A 23,157-nucleotide genomic window follows, 5' to 3' on the forward strand; every position below is an offset into this window, starting at 1 on the left:
CCCTTCAGCTAGCTGTCAGTAGTGCAATGCTGTCTCTTCAGCTGTCAGTAGTGCAATGCTGTCCCTTCAGCTGTCAGTAGTGCAATGCTGTCTCTTCAGCTGCCAGTAGTGCAATGCTGTCCCTTCAGCGGTCAGTAGTGCAATGCTGTCCCTTCAGCTAGCTGTCAGTAGTGCAATGCTGTCCCTTCAGCTAGCTGTCAGTAGTGCAATGCTGTCCCTTCAGCTTTCTGTCAGAAGTGCAATGCTGTCCCTTCAGCTAGCTGTCAGTAGTGCAATGCTGTCCCTTCAGCTTTCTGTCAGTAGTGCAATGCTGTCCCTTGAGCTTTCTGTCAGTAGTGCAATGGTGTCCCTTCAACTTTCTGTCAGTAGTGCAATGCTGTCCCTTGAGCTTTCTGTCAGTAGTGCAATGCTGTCCCTTCAGCTTTCTGTCAGTAGTGCAATGCTGTCCCTTCAGCTAGCTGCAAGTAGTGCAATGCTGTCCCTTCAGCTTTCTGTCAGTAGTGCAATGCTGTCCCTTCAGCTTTCTGTCAGTAGTGCAATGCTGTCCCTTCAAATAGCTGCCAGTAGTGCAATGCTGTCCCTTCAGCTAGCTGCCAGTAGTGCAATGCTGTCCCTTCAGCTAGCTGTCAGTAGTGCAATGCTGTCTCTTCAGCTGTCAGTAGTGCAATGCTGTCCCTTCAGCTGTCAGTAGTGCAATGCTGTCTCTTCAGCTGCCAGTAGTGCAATGCTGTCCCTTCAGCGGTCAGTAGTGCAATGCTGTCCCTTCAGCTAGCTGTCAGTAGTGCAATGCTGTCCCTTCAGCTAGCTGCCAGTAGTGCAATGCTGTCCCTTCAGCTAGCTGTCAGTAGTGCAATGCTGTCCCTTCAGCTTTCTGTCAGTAGTGCAATGCTGTCCCTTGAGCTTTCTGTCAGTAGTGCAATGCTGTCCCTTCAACTTTCTGTCAGTAGTGCAATGCTGTCCCTTCAGCTTTCTGTCAGTAGTGCAATGCTGTCCCTTCAGCTTTCTGTCAGTAGTGCAATGCTGTCCCTTGAGCTTTCTGTCAGTAGTGCAATGCTGTCCCTTCAGCTTTCTGTCAGTAGTGCAATGCTGTCCCTTCAGCTTTCTGTCAGTAGTGCAATGCTGTCCCTTCAGCTAGCTGCCAGTAGTGCAATGCTGTCCCTTCAGCTTTCTGTCAGTAGTGCAATGCTGTCCCTTCAGCTTTCTGTCAGTAGTGCAATGCTGTCCCTTCAGCTAGCTGCCAGTAGTGCAATGCTGTCCCTTCAGCTAGCTGTCAGTAGTGTAATGCTGTCCCTTCAGCTAGCTGCCAGTAGTGCAATGCTGTCCCTTCAGCTAGCTGTCAGTAGTGCAATGCTGTCCCTTCAGCTTTCTGTCAGTAGTGCAATGCTGTCCCTTCAGCTAGCTGCCAGTAGTGCAATGCTGTCCCTTCAGCTTTCTGTCAGTAGTGCAATGCTGTCCCTTCAGCTTTACGTCAGTAGTGCAATGCTGTCCCTTCAGCTAGCTGTCAGTAGTGCAATGCTGTCCCTTCAGCTAGCTGTCAGTAGTGCAATGCTGTCCCTTCAGCTAGCTGCCAGTAGTGCAATGCTGTCCCTTCAGCTTTCTGTCAGTAGTGCAATGCTGTCCCTTCAGCTTTCTGTCAGTAGTGCAATGCTGTCCCTTCAGCTAGCTGCCAGTAGTGCAATGCTGTCCCTTCAGCTAGCTGCCAGTAGTGCAATGCTGTCCCTTCAGCTAGCTGTCAGTAGTGCAATGCTGTCCCTTCAGCTTTCTGTCAGTAGTGCAATGCTGTCCCTTCAGCTAGCTGTCAGTAGTGCAATGCTGTCCCTTCAGCTAGCTGCCAGTAGTGCAATGCTGTCCCTTCAGCTAGCTGTCAGTAGTGCAATGCTGTCTCTTCAGCTGTCAGTAGTGCAATGCTGTCCCTTCAGCTGTCAGTAGTGCAATGCTGTCTCTTCAGCTGCCAGTAGTGCAATGCTGTCCCTTCAGCGGTTAGTAGTGCAATGCTGTCCCTTCAGCTAGCTGTCAGTAGTGCAATGCTGTCCCTTCAGCTAGCTGCCAGTAGTGCAATGCTGTCCCTTCAGCTAGCTGTCAATAGTGCAATGCTGTCCCTTCAGCTTTCTGTCAGTAGTGCAATGCTGTCCCTTCAGCTAGCTGTCAGTAGTGCAATGCTGTCCCTTCAGCTAGCTGTCAGTAGTGCAATGCTGTCCCTTGAGCTTTCTGTCAGTAGTGCAATGCTGTCCCTTGAGCTTTCTGTCAGTAGAGCAATGATGTCCCTTCAGCTTTCTGTCAGTAGTGCAATGCTGTCCCTTCAGCTAGCTGTCAGTAGTGCAATGCTGTCCCTTCAGCTAGCTGTCAGTAGTGCAATGCTGTCCCTTCAGCTTTCTGTCAGTAGTGCAATGCTGTCCCTTCAGCTTTCTGTCAGTAGTGCAATGCTGTCCCTTCAACTTTCTGTCAGTAGTGCAATGCTGTCCCTTGAGCTTTCTGTCAGTAGTGCAATGCTGTCCCTTCAGCTTTCTGTCAGTAGTGCAATGCTGTCCCTTCAGCTAGCTGCAAGTAGTGCAATGCTGTCCCTTCAGCTTTCTGTCAGTAGTGCAATGCTGTCCCTTCAGCTTTCTGTCAGTAGTGCAATGCTGTCCCTTCAGCTAGCTGCCAGTAGTGCAATGCTGTCCCTTCAGCTAGCTGTCAGTAGTGCAATGCTGTCCCTTCAGCTAGCTGTCAGTAGTGCAATGCTGTCCCTTCAGCTAGCTGTCAGTAGTGCAATGCTGTCCCTTCAGCTTTCTGTCAGTAGTGCAATGCTGTCCCTTCAGCTTTCTGTCAGCAGTGCAATGCTGTCCCTTGAGCTTTCTGTCAGTAGTGCAATGCTGTCCCTTCAGCTTTCTGTCAGTAGTGCAATGCTGTCCCTTCAGCTTTCTGTCAGTAGTGCAATGCTGTCCCTTCAGCTTTCTGTCAGTAGTGCAATGCTGTCCCTTGAGCTTTCTGTCAGTAGTGCAATGCTGTCCCTTCAGCTTTCTGTCAGTAGTGCAATGCTGTCCCTTCAGCTTTCTGTCAGTAGTGCAATGCTGTCCCTTCAGCTAGCTGTCAGTAGTGCAATGCTGTCCCTTCAGCTAGCTGTCAGTAGTGCAATGCTGTCCCTTCAGCTAGCTGTCAGTAGTGCAATGCTGTCCCTTCAGCTTTCTGTCAGTAGTGCAATGCTGTCCCTTCAACTTTCTGTCAGTAGTGCAATGCTGTCCCTTCAGCTTTCTGTCAGTAGTGCAATGCTGTCCCTTCAGCTTTCTGTCAGTAGTGCAATGCTGTCCCTTGAGCTTTCTGTCAGTAGTGCAATGCTGTCCCTTCAGCTTTCTGTCAGTAGTGCAATGCTGTCCCTTCAGCTTTCTGTCAGTAGTGCAATGCTGTCCCTTCAGCTAGCTTCCAGTAGTGCAATGCTGTCCCTTCAGCTTTCTGTCAGTAGTGCAATGCTGTCCCTTCAGCTTTCTGTCAGTAGTGCAATGCTGTCCCTTCAGCTAGCTGTCAGTAGTGCAATGCTGTCCCTTCAGCTAGCTGTCAGTAGTGCAATGCTGTCCCTTCAGCTAGCTGTCAGTAGTGCAATGCTGTCCCTTCAGCTTTCTGTCAGTAGTTCAATGCTGTCCCTTCAGCTAGCTGCCAGTAGTGCAATGCTGTCCCTTCAGCTTTCTGTCAGAAGTGCAATGCTGTCCCTTCAGCTTTCTGTCAGTAGTGCAATGCTGTCCCTTCAGCTAGCTGTCAGTAGTGCAATGCTGTCCCTTCAGCTAGCTGCCAGTAGTGCAATGCTGTCCCTTCAGCTTTCTGTCAGTAGTGCAATGCTGTCCCTTCAGCTTTCTGTCAGTAGTGCAATGCTGTCCCTTCAGCTAGCTGTCAGTAGTGCAATGCTGTCCCTTCAGCTTTCTGTCAGTAGTGCAATGCTGTCCCTTCAGCTAGCTGTCAGTAGTGCAATGCTGTCCCTTCAGCTAGCTGCCAGTAGTGCAATGCTGTCCCTTCATCTAGCTGTCAGTAGTGCAATGCTGTCCCTTCAGCTTTCTGTCAGTAGTGCAATGCTGTCCCTTCAGCTTTCTGTCAGTAGTGCAATGCTGTTCCTTCAGCTAGCTGTCAGTAGTGCAATGATGTCCCTTCAGCTAGCTGCCAGTAGTGCAATGCTGTCCCTTCAGTTTTCTGTCAGTAGTGCAATGCTGTCCCTTCAGCTAGCTGTCAGTAGTGCAATGCTGTCCCTTCAGCTAGCTGTCAGTAGTGCAATGCTGTTCCTTCAGCTTTCTTTCAGTAGTGCAATGCTGTCCCTTCAGCTTTCTGTCAGTAGTGCAATGCTGTCCCTTCAGCTTTCTGTCATTAGTGCAATGCTGTCCCTTCAGCTAGCTGCCAGTAGTGCAATGCTGTCCATTCAGCTAGCTGTCAGTAGTGCAATGCTGTCCCTTCAGCTAGCTGTCAGTAGTGCAATGCTGTCCCTTCAGCTAGCTGCCAGTAGTGCAATGCTGTCCCTTCAGCTAGCTGTCAGTAGTGCAATGCTGTCCCTTCAGCTAGCTGTCAGTAGTGCAATGCTGTCCCTTCAGCTTTCTGTCAGTAGTGCAATGCTGTCCCTTCAGCTAGCTGTCAGTAGTGCAATGCTGTCCCTTCAGCTAGCTGTCAGTAGTGCAATGCTGTCCCTTCAGCTTTCTGTCAGTAGTGCAATGCTGTCCCTTCAGCTTTCTGTCAGTAGTGCAATGCTGTCCCTTCAGCTAGCTGCCAGTAGTGCAATACTGTCCCTTCAGCTAGCTGCCAGTAGTGCAATGCTGTCCCTTCAGCTAGCTGCCAGTAGTGCAATGCTGTCCCTTCAGCTAGCTGCCAGTAGTGCAATGCTGTCCCTTCAGCTAGCTGCCAGTAGTGCAATGCTGTCCCTTCAGCTAGCTGCCAGTAGTGCAATGCTGTCCCTTCAGCTTTCTGTCAATAGTGCAATGCTGTCCCTTCAGCTAGCTGCCAGTAGTGCAATGCTGTCCCTTCAGCTTTCTGTCAGTAGTGCAATGCTGTCCCTTCAGCTTTCTGTCAGTAGTGCAATGCTGTCCCTTCAGCTAGCTGTCAGTAGTGCAATGCTGTCCCTTCAGCTAGCTGCTAGTAGTGCAATGCTGTCCCTTCAGCTTTCTGTCAGTAGTGCAATGCTGTCCCTTCAGCAATGGATAACAAGAGAATGAAAAAAAATTTGATAATAGAATAAAATAAGATAGGTTTAAAATTGTAGGTTCTATTTTTATATGAATCGTAAAAGATAATTTTGGGTTTTGCTATCCGTATACCTTTAAACACTAAATACATTTTGTAAGCATAGCATAGCACTTATTATGGGGTTTTCTTTTTATTATTATTTAAATAAATACTATGACTCATGTAAAAACAAAGCCATAAAGCCACAATAAAAACATAATTTATGCTTACCTGATAAATTCCTTTCTCCTGTAGTGTAGTCAGTCCACGGGTCATCATTACTTATGGGATATTAACTCCTCCCCAACAGGAAGTGCAAGAGGATCACCCAAGCAGAGCTGCTATATAGCTCCTCCCCTCTACGTCACCCCCAGTCATTCGACCGAGAACCAAATGAGAAAGGAGAAACTATAGGGTGCAGTGGTGACTGGAGTATAATTTAAAATTTAGACCTGCCATAAAAAATAGGGCGGGCCGTGGACTGACTACACTACAGGAGAAAGGAATTTATCAGGTAAGCATAAATTATGTTTTCTCCTGTTAAGTGTAGTCAGTCCACGGGTCATCATTACTTATGGGATACCAATACCAAAGCTAAAGTACACGGATGACGGGAGGGACAGGCAGGATCTTTATACGGAAGGAACCACTGCCTGAAGAACCTTTCTCCCAAAAACAGCCTCCGAAGAAGCAAAAGTGTCAAATTTGGAAAATTTGGAAAAAGTATGAAGAGAAGACCAAGTTGCAGCCTTGCAAATCTGTTCAACAGAGGCCTCATTCTTAAAGGCCCAAGTGGAAGCCACAGCTCTAGTAGAATGAGCTGTAATTCTTTCAGGAGGCTGCTGTCCAGCAGTCTCATAGGCTAAACGTATTATGCTACGAAGCCAGAAAGAGAGAGAGGTAGCAGAAGCTTTTTGACCTCTCCTCTGTCCAGAATAAACGACAAACAGGGAAGAAGTTTGACGAAAATCTTTAGTTGCCTGTAAATAAAATTTCAGGGCACGGACTACATCCAGATTGTGTAGAAGCCGTTCCTTCTTTGAAGAAGGGTTAGGGCACAATGATGGAACAACAATCTCTTGATTGATATTCTTGTTAGTAACTACCTTAGGTAAGAACCCAGGTTTAGTACGCAGAACTACCTTATCTGAATGAAAAATCAGATAAGGAGAATCACAATGTAAAGCTGATAACTCAGAGACTCTACAAGCCGAGGAAATAGCCATTAAAAACAGAACTTTCCAAGATAACAACTTGATATCAATGGAATGAAGGGGTTCAAACGGAACACCCTGTAAAACGTTAAGAACTAAGTTTAAGCTCCACGGTGGAGCTACAGTTTTAAACACAGGCTTAATCCTAGCCAAAGCCTGACAAAAAGCCTGAACGTCTGGAACTTCTGACAGACGTTTGTGTAAAAGGATGGACAGAGCTGAGATCTGTCCCTTTAAAGAACTTGCAGATAAACCCTTTTCTAAACCCTCTTGTAGAAAAGACAATATCCTAGGAATCCTAACCTTACTCCATGAGTAACTCTTGGATTCACACCAGTGTAAGTATTTACGCCAAATCTTATGGTAAATCTTCCTGGTAACAGGTTTCCTAGCCTGTATTAAAGTATCGATTACTGACTCCGAAAATCCACGCTTTGATAAAATCAAGCGATCAATTTCCATGCAGTCAGCTTCAGAGAAATTAGATTTTGATGTTTGAAAGGACCCTGAATTAGAAGGTCCTGTCTCAGAGGCAGAGACCAAGGTGGACAGGATGACATGTCCACTAGATCTGCATACCAGGTCCTGCGTGGCCACGCAGGCGCTATTAGAATCACCGATGCTTTCTCCTGTTTGATCCTGGCAATCAAACGAGGAAGCATCGGGAAGGGTGGAAACACATAAGCCATCCCGAAGGTCCAAGGTGCTGTCAAAGCATCTACCAGGACCGCTCCCGGGTCCCTGGACCTGGACCCGTAGCAAGGAAGCTTGGCGTTCTGGCGAGACGCCATGAGATCCATATCTGGTTTGCCCCAACGTCGAAGTATTTGGGCAAAGACCTCCGGATGAAGTTCCCACTCCCCCGGATGAAAAGTCTGACGACTTAGGAAATCCGCCTCCCAGTTCTCCACTCCTGGAATGTGGATCGCTGACAGGTGGCAAGAGTGAGACTCTGCCCAGCGAATTATCTTTGATACTTCCATCATCGCTAGGGAACTTCTTGTCCCTCCTTGATGGTTGATGTAAGCTACAGTCGTGATGTTGTCCGACTGAAACCTGATGAACCTCCGAGTTGTTAACTGAGGCCAAGCCAGAAGGGCATTGAGAACTGCTCTCAATTCCAGAATGTTTATTGGAAGGAGACTCTCCTCCTGAATCCATGATCCCTGAGCCTTCAGGGAATTCCAGACAGCGCCCCAACCTAGTAGGCTGGCGTCTGTTGTTACAATTGTCCAGTCTGGCCTGCTGAAGGGCATCCCCCTGGACAGATGTGGCCGAGAAAGCCACCATAGAAGAGAATTTCTGGTCTCTTGATCCAGATTCAGAGTAGGGGACAAATCTGAGTAATCCCCATTCCACTGACTTAGCATGCACAATTGCAGCGGTCTGAGATGCAGGCGTGCAAAGGGTACTATGTCCATTGCCGCTACCATTAAACCGATTACCTCCATGCATTGAGCCACTGACGGGTGTTGAATGGAATGAAGGACACGGCAAGCATTTTGAAGCTTTGTTAACCTGTCTTCTGTCAGGTAAATCTTCATTTCTACAGAATCTATAAGAGTCCCCAAGAAGGGAACTCTTGTGAGTGGTAAGAGAGAACTCTTCTCTTCGTTCACCTTCCACCCATGCGACCTTAGAAATGCCAGTACTAACTCTGTATGAGACTTGGCAGTTTGAAAGCTTGACGCTTGTATCAGAATGTCGTCTAGGTACGGAGCCACCGAAATTCCTCGCGGTCTTAGTACCGCCAGAAGAGAGCCCAGAACCTTTGTGAAGATTCTTGGAGCCGTAGCCAACCCGAATGGAAGAGCTACAAACTGGTAATGCCTGTCTAGGAAGGCAAACCTTAGATACCGGTAATGATCTTTGTGAATCGGTATGTGAAGGTAGGCATCCTTTAAATCCACTGTGGTCATGTACTGACCCTTTTGGATCATGGGTAAGATTGTCCGAATAGTTTCCATTTTGAACGATGGAACTCTTAGGAATTTGTTTAGGATCTTTAAATCCAAGATTGGTCTGAAGGTTCCTTCTTTCTTGGGAACCACAAACAGATTTGAGTAAAACCCTTGTCCGTGTTCCGAACCGGACGGATCACTCCCATTAGTAAAAGATCTTGTACACAGCGTAGAAACGCCTCTTTCTTTATCTGGTTTGTTGACAACCTTGAAAGATGAAATCTCCCTTTTGGGGGAGAGGCTTTGAAGTCCAGAAGATATCCCTGAGATATGATCTCTAACGCCCAGGGATCCTGGACATCTCTTGCCCAAGCCTGGGCGAAGAGAGAAAGTCTGCCCCCCACTAGATCCGTTCCCGGATCGGGGGCCCTCACTTCATGCTGTCTTAGGGGCAGCAGCAGGTTTTCTGGCCTGCTTGCCCTTGTTCCAGGTCTGGTTAGGTTTCCAGCCTTGTCTGTAGCGAGCAACAGCTCCTTCCTGTTTTGGAGCAGAGGAAGTTGATGCTGCTCCTGCCTTGAAGTTACGAAAGGCACGAAAATTAGACTGTCTAGCCCTAGGTTTGGCTCTGTCTTGAGGCAGGGCATGGCTTTTACCTCCTGTAATATCAGCGATAATTTCTTTCAAACCGGGCCCGAATAAAGTCTGCCCCTTGAAAGGTATGTTAAGTAATTTAGATTTAGAAGTAACATCAGCTGACCAGGATTTTAGCCACAGTGCTCTGCGTGCCTGAATGGCGAATCCGGAATTCTTAGCCGTAAGTTTAGTTAAATGTACTACGGCATCAGAAATAAATGAATAAGCTAGCTTAAGGGTTTTAAGCTTGTTTGAAATCTCATCTATTGGCGCTGAGTCAAGGGTCTCTTCCAGAGACTCGAACCAAAATGCGGCCGCAGCCGTGACAGGCGCAATACATGCAAGGGGTTGCAATATAAAACCTTGTTGAACAAACATTTTCTTAAGGTAACCCTCTAACTTTTTATCCATTGGATCTGAAAAGGCACAGCTATCCTCCACCGGGATAGTGGTACGCTTAGCCAGAGTAGAAACTGCTCCCTCCACCTTAGGGACCGTCTGCCATAAGTCCCGTGTGGTGGCGTCTATTGGAAACATTTTTCTAAATATAGGAGGGGGGGAAAAGGGTACACCGGGCCTATCCCACTCCTTGGTAATAATCTCTGTAAGCCTCTTAGGTATAGGAAAGACGTCAGTACACGCCGGGACCGCATAGTATCTATCCAGCCTACATAATTTCTCTGGGATTGCAACCGTGTTACAATCATTCAGAGCCGCTAATACCTCCCCTAGCAGTACACGGAGGTTTTCTAGTTTAAACTTAAAATTTGAAATGTCTGAATCCAGTCTATTTGGATCAGATCCGTCACCCGCAGAATGAAGCTCTCCGTCCTCATGTTCTGCAAATTGTGACGCAGTATCTGACATGGCCCTAGTATTATCAGCGCACTCTGTTCTCACCCCAGAGTGATCTCGCTTACCCCTAAGTTCTGGCAATTTAGACAAAACTTCAGTCATAACATTAGCCATGTCCTGTAGAGTGATTTGTAATGGCCGCCCTGATGTACTTGGCGTTACAATATCACGCACCTCCCGAGCGGGAGATGCAGGTACTGACACGTGAGGCAAGTTAGTCGGCATAACTTCCCCCTCGTTGTCTGGTGAATGAAGTTCAACATGTACAGATTGATTTTTATTTAAAGTAGCATCAATGCAATTAGTACATAAGTTTCTATTGGGCTCCACCTTGGCTTTTACACATATAGCACAGAGATATTCCTCTGAGTCAGACATGTTTAACAAACTAGCAATTAGACTAGCAAGCTTGGAAATACCTTTCAACTAAATTTACAAGTAATATGTAAAACGTACTGTGCCTTTAAGAAGCACAGAAAAAACTATGACAGTTGAATAACAATGAACCGGATTAGTTATAAAAACCAAATTTTTCCCGGTAAAAGCATAAAATTAGCAAAGGATTGCACTCATTAGCAATGGATGACTAACCCTTAATATCAGAAAAAAACGTATAACATTTAAAATATAAGCGTTTTAATCACATTCAAAGCACAATCTCACAGGTCTGCTGTGAGTGATTACCTCCCTCAAAATAAGTTTTGAAGACCCCTGAGCTCTGTAGAGACGTTCCGGATCATGCAGGGAGAGAAGACAGACTTGTGACTGAATTTCTGATGCGTAGCAAAAGCGCCAAAATAGGCCCCTCCCACTCACACACAACAGTGAGGGAAGCTCAGTGAAACTGTTTTTAATTTAAAATAAACGACAGCCATGTGGAAAATAACGCCCAAAACAATTTTTCACCAAGTACCTCAGATAATTAAACAATTTAACATGCCAGCAAACGTTTAAAATCTAATTATATGAAATGTCATTAAAAAGCCTGCTGCTAGTCGTTCACACTGCAAGTTAGGCTAAAAGTTATATGCATACCGTATTGTCCCAGTGAAGTGCCATTCCCCAGAATACTGAAGTGTAAACATATATATACATATCAGCCTGATACCAGTTGCTACTACTGCATTTAAGGCTGAACTTACATTATATCGGTATTGCACTCGTAGTAACACCAGCACCAATATCTTGAGTTCCAATACTTTTATTAGAGGTTACATAAAAAGCAACGTTTCGTGGTGAACCCACTTAATCATGCTGTTTGTATCACATTGTTTCAAACAATTTATATCTTTCTTTGGCGCCAACTGGCTTCAATTTTGGCAGTTTTACACCCCCTAGTGGTTACCAATTGTAATGTGTATACAAAAATGTTAAAAACAAATGTATATGACTAAACAGATTATATATGGCAATTATAAACGTACAAGTACTTTAACATTACTGTGCATACTTATATTATCACAAATATTTAACATACTTATATTGATTTTTCAGTTTTAATATCTTATTATAATATAATTTCAAATAATGTAAACACATAGGTAAAGTATCTTTGTTGTTTTTAACTTATCATATAAAGAAAATTTCTATACAAAGAAATCTTTTCATATAGTGAACTCTTATCATATAGTGAATTTTAATTCTGCATATAGTTATAATTTGAATGGTAATAATGTTAAAGTTATAATTTCATGGTTTAAGGGAATTTCTTTAAGAGAAACAATTAAGATCAAAATCCCTGTTCAACCCCCTGGGAATAAGAGTATCCAATTGATATATCCATCTCATCTCTTGTTGTTGGAGGATTTTTTCTCTATTAGTCCCATTGCGCTGAACAGGGATGTGTTGTATGATCTGCCAGCGTAGCTGGCTTACACTATGTCCTTTTTCTAAAAAGTGTTTGGAAAGGGGTGCCTCCAAATTCTTTTTCCTTATGTTTGACCTATGCTGACTCAATCTATCCTTTACTTTCTGTGTGGTCTCTCCTAAGTAATACATAGAACATGGGCATTTTATGAGATAGACTACGTAACTAGTGTCACAAGTGTAAAATCCCCTGATGTTGTAACGTCTGCCATTATGTGGATGATAGAAGTTTGGACCTTTTATAACTGAATTACAACTAACACATCCTAGGCAGGGGTAACAGCCATTCCTTTTTGCTTGCATGTATGTTTGTGTATCTTTTCTCTCTGATCCCACATCACTTCTTACAAGGTGGTCCCGGATATTCTTTACCCTCCTATATGCCATTAAAGGGTAATCCCTAAACTGTTCAATACTAGGGTTACAATCCTTAAGTATATGCCAATGCTTTTTTATGGCTTTTGCTACAGCTTGGCTATGTGGGCTATGTTGAGACACAAATACTAGTCTATCTTGTTCTTTAGTTTTTTCTTTAGGTGCCCTAGGTGTGGTGATATCTTTAATTGTTTCACTCAACAATTGTGTAGGATATCCTCTCTGTTTAAATTTGTTTGACATTTCCAACAGCCTTTTATCCTTCACTTCTGGTGTACTTACTATTCTCTGTACCCTTAATAATTGACTCTTGGGTAATGAGTTGATAAGGCCTTTTGGATGGAAGCTGTTATATTCCAATAAGGTGTTCCTATCGGTCTCTTTTGAAAAGATATCTATGTCGAGTCTATTATGTCCTTTAGTAATCTTAGTGTCAAGAAATGTTATACTCTCTTCACTATATGTCAAGGAAAATTGTAAGCCCCTTACCATAGTATTGAGTTCTCTTGTGAATTCTTCTAGTTCTCCAATGCTGCCCCACCACAAGCCAAACACATCATCTATATAGCGCCACCATACTGTGCCATACTGTCTAAATAGATGATTTTCATAAACTTGGCGCTCTTCAAACTCATTCATATAGAGGTTGGCGTATGATGGGGCAACATTGGAGCCCATGGCTGTACCCCTTATCTGTATGTACCAGTCATCCTGGAAAAGAAAGAAATTCCAGTATAGTACCAGACGCAGTAAATTTTCCAAAAAACAACATTGTATTTGTGAATAGCCACCACTGACCATCAGCACTTTTCTTATAATTGCAATACCTGTTTCATGACTTATAGAGGTATATAAACTCTTAACATCCATTGTGTAAAGTATATATCTATCAGACTGCAATTCTAAAGATTTTATTTTATCCAAAAAATGACCTGTGTCTTTCAGATAACTGGCCATTTTTACCACTTCTGGTTGTAGCAGTTTATCTAGGTACATTGCTATATTGGTATATACTGAACCTACACATGACACAATAGGCCTGCCTGGTGGTCTAGTGGGGTCTTTATTATATCGGTATTGGCAGTATTTTCTCAGTCAATTCCATTCCTTAGAAAATAATATACTGCAACATACCTCTTTGCAGGTGAACCTGCCCGCTGTCCCCTGATCTGAAGTTTACCTCACTCCTCAGAATGGCCGCGAACAGCAAAATGAATGTTAGTTACGTCCGCTAAGATCATACAAAACTCAGGTAGATTCTTCTTCAAATTCTGCCTGAGAAGAAACAACACACTCCGGTGCTGTTTAAAATAACAAACTTTTGATTGAAGATATAAAAACTAAGTATAATCACCACAGTCCTCTCACACATCCTATCTATTAGTTGGGTGCAAGAGAATGACTGGGTGTGATGTAGAGGGGAGGAGCTATATAGCAGCTCTGCTTGGGTGATCCTCTTGCACTTCCTGTTGGGGAGGAGTTAATATCCCATAAGTAATGATGACCCGTGGACTGACTACACTTAACAGGAGAAAGTATATGCATCAACTAGTCAATGATGCTTTTCATCCTCAACTCCTCTCCAGTAGTTCATATGTTAGGATTGGAATCATCATGCCAATAATAACCACATACAGGATGTAACATTAATAGTGTCTATAAATGATAAAGTTTAACTAAACATATATTATTTCAGCCTGGCAAAATATAACTTCATTTATATTAATTGAAAGCTAGCATATGGCAGCGCAGAACGAGTGTAGACTAGTGATAACCCCAAACATTAAACATGTTAATGAAATCACGCTGTGCAGTGCAGCACATTTCAGTGTTAATGGGACACACTGCAGTAAACACTAGACATGTGCGATTCGATCCGAAACGAAATTTGGCTGAATTTGTCGAATTCGGAGATTCGGATCGATTCGAATTTCCGAATTGCGGTAGTGCCGAATCTACCGAATAAATCCGAATCGATTTGAATTTAGTTGGTAGATTCGGATGGCCGTGTATTACACTAGTATTGTATAGTATATTAGGTTTTATCACTCTGCTATGGGTTAAACCTAATATACAGTACATAATACTAGTGTAATACTCAGCACATCCCACCTAACACTTACCGAAATTCCGAATTTCCGAATCAATTCGAACCAAATTTTTTATGAATTCGAAACGAATTCATTCAAATTTTTCCGAATCGATACGAACCGAAATTCTAATCGATACGAATCGAAACAAATTGTTCAAAGCTGCACAAGTGTATGAGACAGACAGTACTAACTAGAGTCCACTACTCTGACTCTGTCAGGCTGTCAGTGACTGTAGTGTGATATTATGGCTTGGCAGTTGGCATACAGACAGGAGTAGAGTAGTGTAGACAATCCATGTGCTTAACATTTTAACATTTGTACACAAGGTTTAGCTGCAGTTTCCAAACTTTATATTCTGCATTTTCAAGGTCAGCAGCAGCTGCAGTGGACTTTTTTTATTGACTACACTTATAGCAAGCTTAGCATCAACATCAACTAATGAATTACAAAACCAATCAATGCTTTTCTGTCTGTCACATTAATTGGAGTACAGACAGACAATTTAAAGCTATTCTATGATCACTTTAGTAAAGTTGCACTGTGATCACAAAAATGCTGCTTTCTTCTCCTATTTCATACAAATAACATTTTCATTTTGTATAGCAGTGTAGTGTACTGCTATACAAAATGAAATTTGTATGAAATAGGAGAAGAAAGCAGCATTTTTGTGATCACAGTGCAACTTTACTAAAGTGATCATAGAATAGCTTTAAATTGTCTGTCTGTACTCCAATTAATGTGACAAACACAAAAGCATTTATTGGTTTGGTAATGCAAATTCCAATGCATTATTTTAAGCTAAGTATAAGTACATAGAAACTGCATTTTTTGGTGTAGCAATAGCAATTTGCAAATGAATCATATGATACACATTTAAATCAATCAATGTCATTTTTTTCTTCATGTTGTCTGACTGTGACATTTTTATATTTGTCAGCTCAGCTTGCTGCATATTCCACCCTCTGTGTTTTTTTGTCAGAAAAAAAGCAGGGCTGGGCACAAAAAATTAAATCAGGAATAAATTGATATCATATATACAGAATCCACATACACTTTCAATATGAAAGAAATGAATTTATCAGGTAAGTTCTTACTTAAATTATGTTTTCTCTACCTATGGTGCCCTGGCCTCAGATATCTAAGTTAATTACTTGGCTATCTATGTTATCCTAGTCGCTGTGAGGAGATTGTGTCCTCTCATATTAGGAGCTGTCGTCATGTCAGACAGCAAAGCAGGTAAGTGCGGTTCCTTCCTGTGGGAGAGGGGCACTTAAGAGTTCCTGTTTAATTTTATGTAAGGGATGGATAGCTCACTCATGGGATGGGTGCTGTTGCTATAAAGACAGGCTCGCAGGCACAGGTTAGGGAGAGACTTGTGAGACTTTTAAGGCCTCAGGGCTCATTTTTGTGTGTTATTTGGCTGCACTGTTTGTTAGTTTAAACTGTTTATTTTTAGATTGCGGGCGGTTTTTTAACCATGCCCACCTCCTTGTCTAGACCACAGGAATGTTTTCGCGCCTTTCTGACGTCTGTGACGTCATAGGGCCTGTGCGTCTCTGCTCTTTGTGAATTTCTTGCTGTGTAGTGAGGAGCACTTGAGTGCAAGTGAATACGTTGCAGGGTTGATCCGTTTCAGGTGGTGGTTAGGGCAGCTCGGTATACTGAGGTGCGGAGGGAGGTTTTTATCTGAAGTATTTTTTTTAAAGTTTTATTAAAGACTTAATTCCTTTTGACTTATTAAATTATTTCGAACATTAACGCTAGAGGATTGAATAGAGGATAATTATCAGTTATGTCTGATATGGAGCCCACCCATTTCAATCCCTGTTTATTGTGTTTAGACGCACAAATTGCAGCTCCAATGCAGTTCTGTGTTAAACAGACATTGCAGGGTAAAGATAGGTTTTTTTAATGTTGAGCCTTATGTCTCTCAGGAGGATGTTGTCCAGGTAATGCCAGGGCCTTCCCATATTTCGTCCCAAGCCTCTATGGCAGCTAACACTGTGTGCTGCGGTTCCTCTTTAATTCCCAGTGGAGCATTATTAAAGGCAGAGATTGCTGCACAGGTATCCTCAGCGATATCTGCAGCTTTGGCCGAGTTTCACAGGTTTTCAGGGAAGCGCAAGAGGAAATCTAAGGTTTCAGAGACTAGGGTATCTGTTTCCAACGCTGACCCTCAGGTTCCTTTAAGATCAGAGGATGAGGAGGATCCTCGCTCAGAGGGTGAGATTTCAGATTCAGACAGTGTAATGCCTTTCTCTGATAGTGAAGGATCTTCCTTCAGGTTTAAGCTAGAACACCTCCGGGTGCTATTAAAGGAGGTTTTAGCTACTTTGGACGATTTTGATACTCAGACAGTAGTTACGCCTAAGAAGTCCAGCAAACTTAATAGTTTCTTTTATGTTCCTTCCTCTTCAGAGGTTTTCCTGGTCCCAGATAGGGCTAAGGATATCATCGCTCAAGAATGGGAGAAACCAGGAGTGGTTTTTACACCGTCTCCGGTGTTTAAGAAAATGTTTCCAGTAGATTCCTCCATTATGGAGTCTTGGTCTTCGGTTCCCAAGGTAGAGGGTGCCATTTCCACTCTGGCCAAGAGCACTACTATCCCTATTGAGGACAGTTGTGCCTTCAAGGATCCGATGAATAAAAAGATGGAGGCTTATCTTAAGAAAATTTATGCACATCTTAGTCTCCAATGGCAACCTGTGGTATGTATTGCTACGGTGACTAGTGCTGCCTCATACTGGTTTGAGGCTCTAACAGATTTTCTACAGGAGAAAACGAGATTCAGGACAGAATCAGAGCTCTCAGGTTCGCCAATTCCTATATTGCTGATGCGGTCCTTCAGGTCCTTAGACTGGGAGCTAAGGCTTCTGGTTTTGCTGTTTTGGCCAGACGGCTTTATGGTTGACGTCTTGGTCGGCTGACGTTTCATCTAAAGCTAATCTTATGGCTCTTCCTTACAAAGGAAGACCTTATTTGGACCAGGTTTGGCGGAAATCATTTCTGATGTTACAGGCGGAAAAGGCTCTTTTCTGCCCCAGGATAAGAGGAGCAAACCAAAGGGACATCAGAGTAATTTTCGTTCTTTTCACAACTTTAGAGGAAAGTCTTCCTCATCCTCATCTAAACATGATAATAACAAGCCAGCCTGGAAACCGAACCAATCCTGGAATAAGGGTAAGCAGGCCAAGAAGTCCGCGACCGACTCTAAGTCTGCATGAAGGTGTTGCCCCCGATCCAGACCTGGATCTAGTTGGGGGCAGACTTTCTAAGTTCGCTCAGGTCTGGTTAAGAGAGGTGCCAGACTAATGGGCGGTGGAAATTGTTTCTCAGGGCTACAGGTTAGAATTTAAGGGTTGTCCTCCCGGGGGCAGGTTTCATCTTTCCAGATTATCTGCAGACCAAATAAAGAGAGAGGCGTTCTTGAAGTGTGTCGAAGACCTCTCTGCTCTGGGGGTGATTGTTCCAGTTCCAAAGTTGGAACAGGGTCTGAGATTTTACGCAAATCTGTTTATGGTCCCCAAAAAAGAGGGAACCTTCCACCCGATTCTAGACTTAAAATGTCTCAACAAATTCCTCAAAGTTCCGTCATTCAAGATGGAGACCATTCGGACAATTCTTCCTTTGATTCAAGAGGGTCAGTATATGATGACCATAGACCTAAAGGACGCTTACTTACATGTTCCCATCCACAGGGATTATCACAAGTTTCTGAGGTTTGCATTCTTGGATCATCACTTTCAGTTTGTGACTTTGCCATTCAGCCTGGCCACAGCTCCCAGAATTTTCTTGCAGGTCTAGGGGCTCTTCTAGCAGTGGTCCAGTCCAGGGGGATAGCAGTGGCCCCCTATCTGGATGCTATTCTATTCAGGCTGCTTCCTTTCCAAAGGCAGCATCTCACACAGAGATGTTTCCTCTGTTTGCTATGGAGGTAATTGGACTAATGGTGGCAGCCATGGACATCGTGCTATTTGCTCGTTTTCATCTAAGAGCCTTGCAGTTGTGCATGCTCAACCAGTGGAACGGAGATTATCTGGATCTTTCTCCAAAGCTAGTTTTAGATCAGAAGACAAGGGATTCTCTTCGTTGGTGGCTATCTCAGGATCACTTGTCCCAGGGCACTTACTTTTGAAGACCATCTTGGGTGATAGTGACTACAGACGCCAGCCTAGTGGGCTGGGGGGCAGTCTGGAAGTCCCTCAAAGCTCAGGGTATTTGGATTCGGGAGGAGTCCAAATTGCCAATCAACATACTAGAGTTGAGAGCAATTTACAATGTGCTGTTAGCCTGGCCTCAGTTGGCCTTGCACCAGTTAATCAGGTTCCAATCATGCAACATAACGTCAGTAGCGTACATCGACCATCAGGGGGGAACGCAAAGTTCCCTAGCTATGAGGGAGGTGTCTCGGATCATTCAGTGGGCGGTGGACCACTGTTGTTGTCTGTCAGCCTTCACATCCCGGGAGTAGACAATTGGGAAGCGGATTTTCTGAGCAGGCAGACTTTCCATCCGGGGAAATGGGAACTCCACCCGGAAGTGTTCTCCAAGCTGGTATCCAGGTGGGGGATGCCGGAGTTGGATGTCATGGCATGCCGCCAAAATGCAAAGCTTCCAAAGTACAGTTCCAGGTTAAGGGATCCTCGGGCCTTTCTGATAGACGCCTTGGTAGTTCAGAGGGACTTCCAGATGGCCTATCTGTTTCCTCCGTTTGCTCTCCTGCCTCGGGTGATTGCTTGCATAAGACAGGAACTGGCATCAGTGATTTTAATCGCTCCAGCTTGGCCTCGGAGAAGCTGGTATGCTGACTGCTTGGAGATTGAACGTTTGATTCTATCTAAGCGGGGTATTTCGGAGTCCGTGATTGAGACTCTGATCCAGGCTTGTAAGCCGGTTACTAGGAAGATTTACCATAAGATATGGAGGAAATATCTTTTTTGGTGTGAAGCTAAGGGATATTCTTGAAGTAAGGTTAGGATTCAAAGAATATTATCCTTTCTACAGCAGGATCTGGAGAAAGGTTTGTCTGTTAGTACCCTGAAGGATTAAATTTCAGCCTTTTCAGTCCTTTTGCACAAACGTTTAGCAGATGTGCCAGACGTTCAGTCTTTTTGTCAGGCCTTGGTCAGAATTAGGCCGGTGTTTAAGGTGATTGCTCCTCCTTGGAGCCTTAATCTTGTTCTTAAGGTTTAACCACGGCATCCGTTTGAGCCGATGCATTCTCTTGACATTAAGCTTTTGTCTTGGAAAGTTTTGTTCTTGTTGGCTATTTCTTCTGCTCAAAGAGTATCTGAACTCTACGCTTTAGAGTTTGATTCTCCTTATCTCATTTTTCATGCTGATAAGGCTGTTCTTCGTACTAAGTTGGGATTCCTTCCCAAAGTTGTGTCCACTAAGAATATTAATCAGGAAATTGTTGTTCCTTCCCTGTGTCCAAAGCCTTCTTCGGATAAGGAGCATTTGCTGCATAATTTGGACGTGGTTCGTTCTCTTAAGTTTTACTTGAAAGCGAGTCTTCTGCTCTTTTTGTTAGTTTTTCTGGAAAGTATAGAGGTCAGAGGATGTCTGCCTCTACTTTAGCTCTTTGGTTGAGGAGTGTGATTCGCATGGCATATGAGTCCTCTGGGAGACAACCTCCAGAGAGGATTAAGGCTCATTCCACTAGAGCCATAGCCTCTTCTTGGGCTTTCAAAAATGAAGCTTCTATGGAGCAGATTTGCAAGGCTGCAACTTGGTTGTCTTTACATATGTTTTCTAAATTTTACAGATTTGATACCTTTGCTCGGCTGAGGCAGCTTTTGGGAGAAATGTCCTTCAAGCAGTGGTGCCTTCTGTTTAGGCATGCTGGTTTTTATCCTCCCTATTCATCTGTGTACTCTAGGTTGGGTATTGGTTCCCAACAGTAATTAAAATGAACCCGTGGACTCACCATATCTTTAGAAGAAAACAAAATGTATGATTACCTGATAAATTTATTTCTTCAAGTTTTTTTGTTTTGTTTTTTGGGTAATTGTTATAGGTTTTAGACTAAACCTCAGTCACCTCCGCACCTTGTGTTACTTTCCTTTCTCCATTTACTCTCGGTCGAATGACTGGGGTTTATGGGTAGGGAAATGATACTTAACAACTTTTACTGTGGTGCTCTTTGACTCCTCCTGCTGGCGAGGAGTGGTATTCCCAACAGTAATTAAAATGAACCCGTGGACTCACCACATCTTGAAGAAATACATTTATCAGGTAAGCATATTTTTTTTAGGGGGCACATTCCAGTTTTCCCAGGGGGAGGCTTAGAGAGCTGTTTGGGGGGGGGGGATCAGGGAGGTTACACTGCAGAAAATACATAAAACAAAAAAACTTATTTTAGTACTGGCAGACTTTCTGTCAGTACTTAAGATGGGGGTGACCATTGTGGGAGAGGGAAGAGAGCTGTTTGAGAGGGATTAGGGAGGGATCAAGGGGTGGGATGTGTCAGGTGGGAGGCTGATCTCTACACTAAAGCTAAAATTAACCCTACAGCTACCTAATTAACCCCTTTACTGCTGCTCCCTGTATGACCAACAACACCACATACAAATTATAGTAACTGCACAGCTCTGTGCCTATAAACCTTATTAAAGCCCCTGATTTAGTGCTCCTGTATGTGACCAAAAGCACAACATACACATTAAAGTAACTGCACAGCTCTATGCTTATAAACCTTATTAAACCAGATTTAGTGCTTCTTGTATGTGACCAACACCACATACACATAGCAACTGTACAGCTCTGTGCCTATAAACCTTAATAAACCCCTGTTTTAGTGCTCCATGTATGTGACCAACAACACCACATACACATTATAGTAATTACACAGCTCTGTGCCTATAAACCGTATTAAACCCCTGATTTAGTGCTCCCTGTATGTGACCAACAACACCACATACACATTATAGTAACTACACAGCTCTGTGCCTATAAACCGTATTAAACCCCTGATTTAATGCTCCCTGTATGTGACCAACAACACCACATACACATTATAGTAACTACACAGCTCTGTGCTTATAAACCATATTAAACCCCTGATTTAGCGCTCCCTTTATATGACCAACACCACATACACATTATAGTAACTGCACAGCTCTGTGCCTTTAAACCTTATTAGACCCCTGATTTAGTGCTTTCTGTATGTGACCAACAACACCACATACACATTATAGTAACTACACAGCTCTGTGCCTATAAACCTTATTAATCCCCTGATTTAGTGATTTCTGTATGTGACCAACAACACCACATACACATTATAGTAACTGCACAGCTCTGTGCCTATAAAGTAACCTTATTAAATCCCTGATTTAGTGTTCCCTGTATGTGACCAACAACACCACATACACAATATAGTAACTACACAGCTCTGTGCCTATAAAGTAACCTTATTAAATCCCTGATTTAGTGTTCCCTGTATGTGACCAACAACACCACATACACATTATAGTAACTACACAGCTCTGTGTCTATAAACCTTATTAAACCCCTGATTTAGTGCTCCCTGTATGTGACCAACACCACATACACATTATAGTAACTACACAGCTCTGTGCCTATAAACCTTATTAAACCCCTGATTTAGTGCTCCCTGTATGTGACCAACAGCACCACATACACATTATAGTAACTGCACAGCTCTGTGCCTATAAACCTCATTAAACCCCTGATTTAGTGCTCCCTGTATGTGACCAACAACACCACATACACATTATAGTAACTGCACAGCTCTGTGCCTATAAACCTCATTAAACCCCTGATTTAGTGCTCCCTGTATGTGACCAACAACACCACATACACATTATAGTAACTACACAGCTCTGTGTCTATAAACCTTATTAAACCCCTGATTTAGTGCTTCTGTATGTGACCAACAACACCACATACACATTATAGTAACTACACAGCTCTGTGTCTATAAACCTTATTAAACCCCTGATTTAGTGCTTCTGTATGTGACCAACAACACCACATACACATTATAGTAACTACACAGCTCTGTGTCTATAAACCTTATTAAACCCCTGATTTAATGCTTCTGTATGTGACCAACAACACCACATACACATTATAGTAACTACACAGCTCTGTGCCTATAAACCTTATTAAACCAGCAAATACTAATTTAATTAAAAGGACATTGAACTAAGTAGTATGGTGGTGATGTACAACCCCTGCACTAATGGCTTAAAAAAACACAAATAAACTGCTTTATCCATTTTGTTTTACATTACATCAGCACTATGTGCAAGCATCTGGAGCTGATCTTAGTGCAAAAACACAAACACTGATTGGTAGGTACTATGTGCGCACTGTGCATAGAGATTATATACCAATCAGTGCCCACTGAAAGACAGTAAACCTTGAGATTTTTTTACAAAATGTTTAGTTATGCGCAATGAAACAACGTTGCAATATATTTTCATTATTTATTTTGTATCTTTTCAAGTAATTTAGCTCTGAAAATTGAGAATACTCTAATTATAATTGTCAGAACTTAAAATGCACCCTGTTGACTTATCAAGGCTAACCCTGCTACATATATGTTGTCAAGGATACCGGGCTGCAAGGGTTAAATCCCTACCCCTTACTACCTAAAACCCCTCTTATTTCTTGGCGGTTTTGGGCTCCTCATAGCAACCGCAATCTCCTAGACCTTCCCTTTTTGTGATAATTTGTGTGTGAACCTGATCTTGAAAGATCTGGTCTCTGACTGACCTATCCCTCTCCGGCCAGGCCCCTGGGTCTACTGGCCGGACGCCGCACCCAGTATCCTCCGGAGATCTTTACCTCCATCCGCTTCAGAGGCCCCTTGCCCCAGAGCTCTGCTCTTTTGAGGATTGGTACCCCGTGGCGAATGTAAGATGTGGGACAATTGCCAGAGGTGAGCATCATAGGGAACCGGGGTTTCCGAGCCCTACTCAGCAGATGGCCGGCCCCATGGAACTGCCGGCCGGCCACAACAGCTCGGATTCCCGGTCCCCTTTAACTTCGGTCGCTCCAGCGGCCCCTCGTCCTAGA

This window comes from Bombina bombina, chromosome 4 (genome assembly GCF_027579735.1).
Source record: "Bombina bombina isolate aBomBom1 chromosome 4, aBomBom1.pri, whole genome shotgun sequence".
In the NCBI taxonomy this organism is placed as follows: Eukaryota; Metazoa; Chordata; class Amphibia; order Anura; family Bombinatoridae; genus Bombina; species Bombina bombina.